Here is a 6,901-nt window from a genome sequence, read left to right as displayed (position 1 = left end):
TTGGTTCATATATTATGTACCATACTGTGTAGTAAATAGATAAGTGTTTCCTATGTACATGGATTATAATATGTAGATTACTGAGGTCATGACGACAATTGGTTAACAATGTATTACATAGAATTGACTAACAATGGTAAATGACAGCTATTTGGTCTTTTAGATGACTTTTTCATAAACCATGTGATATGGCATGATAACTATTATATGTCTATTTATGTGCTATCAACGTGCTATTTATATATAATATATACTTCACTAATTTGATATTCATTGATAAATATACTGCCGATCACGGTGTTTTCGCGGTTTAGCACCGCCTTATTTGGGTTGCTCGCGGGTTCGATTCATCGCACGGTAGATATTTGTATTCATGATTATGGTTGTTTTTTTTTTTTATACAACAACACAACAAAGTGGACAAACGAGCATGCGGCTCACTTGATGGTAAGTTACCGCCGCCCATGAGCACCCGCAACACCAGGGTAATTGCAAGTACGTTGTCGGCATTTTAAAAAGGAATAAGCTCTATTCTTGAAGGTTTCAATATCATATCGGTTCGGAAATACCATTGCTGGAAGGTGATTCCACAATGTGGTTGTGCGTGGCAAAAAGTTTCTAGAAAACCGCACTGTGGAAGACCGCCATTCATCCAGTTTATTATTATTAGTTTTATTAGTGTTTTCTATATATTATGTGTTTACAAAAATAATATTTCTATTAGTCGTTCAGTACCCATCATACAAGCTCTGCTTTGCTTGGGACTAGACGACGCTGTTGGTATTACCTTCTACTCTTTTCTATTCTATTATAAGAAATGAGGATGTATAAATGTACACACATACGAAGTCGCGGGCATCACTTGTATGTAAATATAAATTCTTGGATCTCTGTTTGTTTGTTCGTACTTTATACCCAATCGAAATAGGGGGACGGGGGTTACTCGTAATGGCGACAAGTGGGGCTCATTGTCAATTGTCATTAGCTGCTGAGTTTCACCATCGTACCACCCGCCAGAAATTTAAATACCATCCTGACCGTTTGGATGAATGGCGGTCCTCTACAGCGCGGTTTTCTAGAAACCTTTTCCTATGCAGAACCACATTGTGGTAGCACCTTCCAGCAATGGTATTTTCGAATCGATACGATGTTGTAACTTCCAAGAAAATAGCTTAGGTATTCCTTCTTAAAAGGCCGGAAACGTACTTGCAATTTCCTGGTGTTACGGGTGTTCACGGGCGGCGGTAATCACTAGTTAAGCTAACCATTAGTTAAGTCGCAAGCTCGTTTATCGTCTATGCTATAAAAAAAACTTATATTGTGTAAGTAATAGGTATAATAAGATATCACTTGTCGGTTTGCAAAAGTAGGAACTTTTTGCTCTGGATGGAAACTGGGTATATGCAGTGTGACCTCTGGATTGTCCTGTCCGAAGCTGGATGTGTGGTCACGTTGAGTATGCTTTAACTTCACGGCCACGGTTGATTTTTCAACCTGCCATTGACAGATAGCTGTTTGTTTTTATAACATCGTTATCAGTGGTAATTATTTGATTAATTTATGTGAATCTAAATGCATTTTTCGACCGAATTGAAGTCTTCCATTTGACGATTTTTCATCCATTTTTGCGTTTATTATATTAACTAATGTGTATATATTTTTTTTTGTAATCGATTGCCCAATAGGAATATATTCATTTTGTTGCACAAAATATAGTGTGCTACCACATTTGTATGTTGTTTGTAACACAACTTTGTGTGTACACTATTTTATATGTATCACACAATATAAATAATAAAAATGAATTATTTTAGATTATATATTTAATATACGTGAATTGTCATCGTTACATTACAATGGAAAAAACGACAATTATATAAAGAAAATATTAATAATAATTAAAAAGTTATGTCATAGACATATTATACATATATGTATAATATATTTATATAATACATTTAATATCCAAGGAAATGCGCTCTGTATTTCCTTAGATATTAAATGTATTGTAAGTTTTTATTTTATGTAGGTATATTATGCATTTACAAAAAAAAGTATTTATGCAGGTTGTGTTGCTAGCCGAGATATATAATGGATCCGTGCGAAGCCGGGGCGGGTCACTAGTTATTTGATAAAACGCGAATCCATAAAACAGATAGTAAGTGATAACCTATTATCACAAAAAACTGTTTACAGTGTATAAATAGACATATTTACACCCAGCTAACAATCTTCAGCCGATGCAATATGGCGGTGCAAATTCAATAGATTCTCATTAAGGAATTCCATCCCGCTGGAAATACCTTCAGGGCGCTCGGTTTATGAGGCATTCCACGAGGACACCTCATTTTATTAAACGTCCCGGTTTTGCATGGATATTGTCATATTGGGAATCTAATAATAGTAAAAAAGTTGAAAAAATTGCATAAATTTTAATGGTTGATATATTGGGTATATGTCAACTGGATATATTGCAGCGAAAATGCAAAAAACTACTAGTTTGTAATATGTCCAATAACAATTTGTTTCTATCGGGGAGCCATATAAGCACAATATTTAATTTTTACGCAATTACTAATTACTACTGATGGACGCATTAACACGACTTTGCTATTAAATATCATCAGGCGTTATTGAGAGGCACTGATTAACATAATATATTTATTTATCTTCCTTAGTCAAATTTATAAGTAGTGTTAAGTACTCTCAATCAAGTATGTTAATGTATTTTATTAATATAATTAATTGAAAAAATATAGTAATAAATAAGTAACATATCTTAATATAATATTATAAACGCGAAAATTTCTGAGTATGGATATTTGTTACACTTTCACGCAAAAACTACTGAACAGATTTTGTTCAAACTTTTCACTAATAAAGCTTATACATCAGAATAATACATAAGATATTTATGATATTTATCAACGTTGTGGTATAAAAAAGTTAAATCATCTTGTAAAATACGCCCTATTATATAACAATCACGTAGGTACACTCACAGTGTACAGGTAAAAGATTTTTTTACATTGGTAAAATGGTTATTTTTGGGTTTATCCTTTCACAAATCAAAATTTTAGTCTATATAATATTATATATAGATTATTATATATATACATTACGTAGTATAAATGTTGCTGTTGCAATGCTGTTCCCGTCTACGCTAGAGGGAGGTGAACTCTAATCAGGTACCACTGGAAAAGGATAGAAATAAAAATCATATACAGCCAATTAGACCTCTTCAAAAACTATGGTTACCAGCGCCACCATGTGGAGGTCGACCTGACTGTTATCGCTATCAATGAGGCCATTAATCCCATTAAAAACAATTCGCTCCCTTCTCTCTTTACAACATTATTGTAGACGTGCGATAGTTGGCATTTAGCCCAAAAATCTCGGGATATTGTTTGGGAACTTGCGAAGTGCGTATCTATATGTACATACTTAGGTAATACCTAGTTCTCGATCAGTATCACTATTAGATTCTACGATAATCTTCACATTTCTGAAGATAACGCACAGAGATAATCAGATATAAAGTAATAAACCGGTAAATCGAGAGTCACCCCCGCTTCACGAGGGTTCCGGACATATAATGTAAGTTTATATTTTGCCGCTTATGTTATAGTAGTATTGAAATAGAAATAGAAATAATTTATATTCTAATAAACTTAATATAAGCTTTTGAATAGTCATGAATTTCCTGTGGATGGCGTGCCGTGTAATGATATAGTGTAGTCATAGCACATTGTGGAATCACCTTCCAGCAATGGTATTTGCGAACGGGTACAGTAGATTTCAACCTTCAAGAAAAGAGCTTATTCCTTTTTAAAAGGCCGGCAACGCATTTGCAATTCCCTTGGTATTGCGGGTGGTTATGGGCGGCGGTAATCGCTTACTATCAGGTGAGCCGCAAGCTTGTTAATCCCCGTAATAAAAATACAGTTCGTTGTATATTCGGTAGAACACACAAAGCTATGAGAAGCCTCAGACAAGTGGTTCGATACTGCCTGATAGAGAGAGATACATCTGTTATTATAAACTTTCGCGTTTATGTTATTAATAGGATAGGATTGAAGGACCGCTCGTTGTTTTTATGGATATTAGTATTATATATGGATATTATATAGTAGTGCAATCGCCAGTCTTACCGGTATACACTGGCGGGGCACCAGTGGAGGATGAGGTCAGGTAAGTTAGTCTATCGCAACGAATTTATTATTAATTAATGAAACCATGATGGTTTAATGCAGAACAGATAAAAATATTTTTTGAACAAGACAAACTATAATAAACTGTCTTTAAAAAAAAAAGTCAGTCTTGCCAGTTCTTCTCAATTGTAACTGTATACTGACCTGGACGATAGGGAAAAAATAATATTAAAAAAAAACTTAACATTCATAAGCGGCTAAAATGTCCTACATGAATAAATTATTTTTGTCCTTTATTTTGCTTTTGACATAACTAAATTATAAATTTGACATAACTAAACTAAATTATATATCTAAATGCGCGAACTATAGTATGTATGGGTGCTTTTCTTTTGAAAATATAACATTTTATTCCAATTTTTATTTTAAAGTTTAAAAATATATGCACATTGATTAACATAACACAACATTACGATTAGAGTAAAGTAACAAATGATTTGATAATGGAATCCGGAATGCTGTCTTCTATGAATTGTGTGTAAGCACTACAGACTGCTGACGATGCGTCTCGCAAAGCCGGATGGATACATAATCCGATCGATTCCCTGTCCAATTCAAACATCGATCGAAATTACGACGCTCTTCTCGAAGGTTTTTTTTGATGGAATGATTCACCCGTCTGCACTAACGGTTTACGCTGGCGACGCACCAGTGGAGGATGATGAGATGAAATAAGGTCAGGTCAGTTAGCCCATCATGACAAATTCACCAGGAATTTGTCATGGTGGTTTCCAGGGGATACCGCATGAAGGTCAACCTGACATGGTACATTGTTAGCGATAACATCATCTATCCACATTACTAAGAATCCTTTAATATTACTTCCCCCTCTGAGTATAGCCATGTCCTCAGACTAAAGTCATATCGGTCATACAATTGGCCTTTAGTCGCTTCATAAGTCCTTCCGCAGGTTTGGAGTGCTCGCTGCAGTCGCCCCTGTCGTTCGATAAGGCTATAAAGGCCAGTTGCGACCAACTGCATTATAACAATTCGTAGAACACGTAATATATGCTCGATCCTGTTAAAGAACAACACATTTTGTGAAAGATTTCGTTCTATTTTCTCCAGTCATTTTTTCTTTTTATATTTGGTCATTTTATTCATAAATAACTGACTTGGCTATATACTGCCAATATTATTTAGAGTCATTTTGCCGTATTTTGATATTGGTATCAACACAGATAACATAGTATCAATAAGAACTATCCTATCTTTTAAAATAGTCCATACATAGAGACGAATATAATAAATATTGGCTATATAATTTCGGAGATAATTTTGGACAAACATTGCGATTCAAGTTTTACATCTATTTATAACACTTTAATCGCTAATATATATGAAGTATAAATAAATTACTCGTAATAATCTAAATATTTACATAGTACAAAACTGAAATGCTTCCGCTGCAGAAGACAGCTTACCATCAGTCGGCTTGTTTACCATTCAAATTATATAAAAAAAATTGCCTTTGTTCCAGTAATCAACATGTCTGACGAGTCGCCGCAACAAGAGGAGGGTCGCTGCTCCTCCAGCGAGAGCGACAACTTCGAGAAGGTGGAATCTGAAGACATCCAAAACGGAGATCAAGTTAGTTATACAGTTTAGAATAGAATAGAATTTTGTAATTATTTATATAAATCTATTCAAAAGAGCAACACACAAGTTTCTTCTTGTGATATTCTTGTGAATGCATTCCGAATGAGTGGTAGAATAAAAAATATAACTATTCAAATGTAAAGCACATTAAGCTTATTTGCATATAAACTTAATATAATTACTTTTGAATACTGTTTTATTCTAGCACTCATTCAGAAAGCAGACTCATCTCAAGAAGAATCAGTAGAATTTTACGATTTGTACTTTTGAATAAATGTTGTTTTAAGTAAATACACATTAAGAAGTAGGAGCAAGCGATAATCAACATAAAACCGCTATGCACTCATTCTTTTTTTAATAATAATCTCAGGACAATTCACACAGCGCCATCTAGTCCCAAGTTAAGCTAGCTAAAGGTTGTGTTATGGGTACTAGATTACTGATATAACATAGATACATATTAAACATAGAATAGACCCATATACAAAGAATCATACTCGTGAATGTTTGTGCCGTGCGAGGAATCAAACCTGCAGTAAGGCGATGTGCTAAATCGCTAGACCACCGAGGCCGTCAAGTTTTAAAGTAGGCTCCTTAATTAAATCTCATGCAATCTACTCGTACTCGCTGTACTGGCCACTATTTTTTTTTAAATAAGAAAATATTTCATATAAAAGTTTCCTTTTCTAACTTTTAACAGTTTTATAACTGAATCCATAGTAAGGCTGTTCGTGTAGATGATAATAAATATAAATAACGATTACCCCATATTATGAGGTGGTTCATCAACTCGTTTGCTATTCCATTTATGTTTCTGATCTTCGAAAATAAAAATTTTATATATCTATCGATTAATCTATATTTTTGTTATCATGCTCAAGCTCATTTGTATAGAACTGACGGTAGATTTGACATATTATAAGAGTCTGTAATAAACCTACATGAATAAAGATATTTTTATTCCTTCTTAAAACGTCGGAAATGCACTTGCAATTCCCCTGGTGTTGCGGATGCTCATGGGCGGCGGTAAACACTTACCATCAGGTGAGCCGCAAGCTCGTTTATCCCCTGTACCTACTATAAAAAAAATG

Source organism: Achroia grisella, unplaced genomic scaffold, assembly GCF_030625045.1.
Source record: "Achroia grisella isolate CSIRO2021 unplaced genomic scaffold, CSIRO_AGI_Agris_v1 utg2156, whole genome shotgun sequence".
NCBI lineage: Eukaryota > Metazoa > Arthropoda > Insecta > Lepidoptera > Pyralidae > Achroia > Achroia grisella.
Note: the sequence above shows the minus strand (reverse complement) of the source record.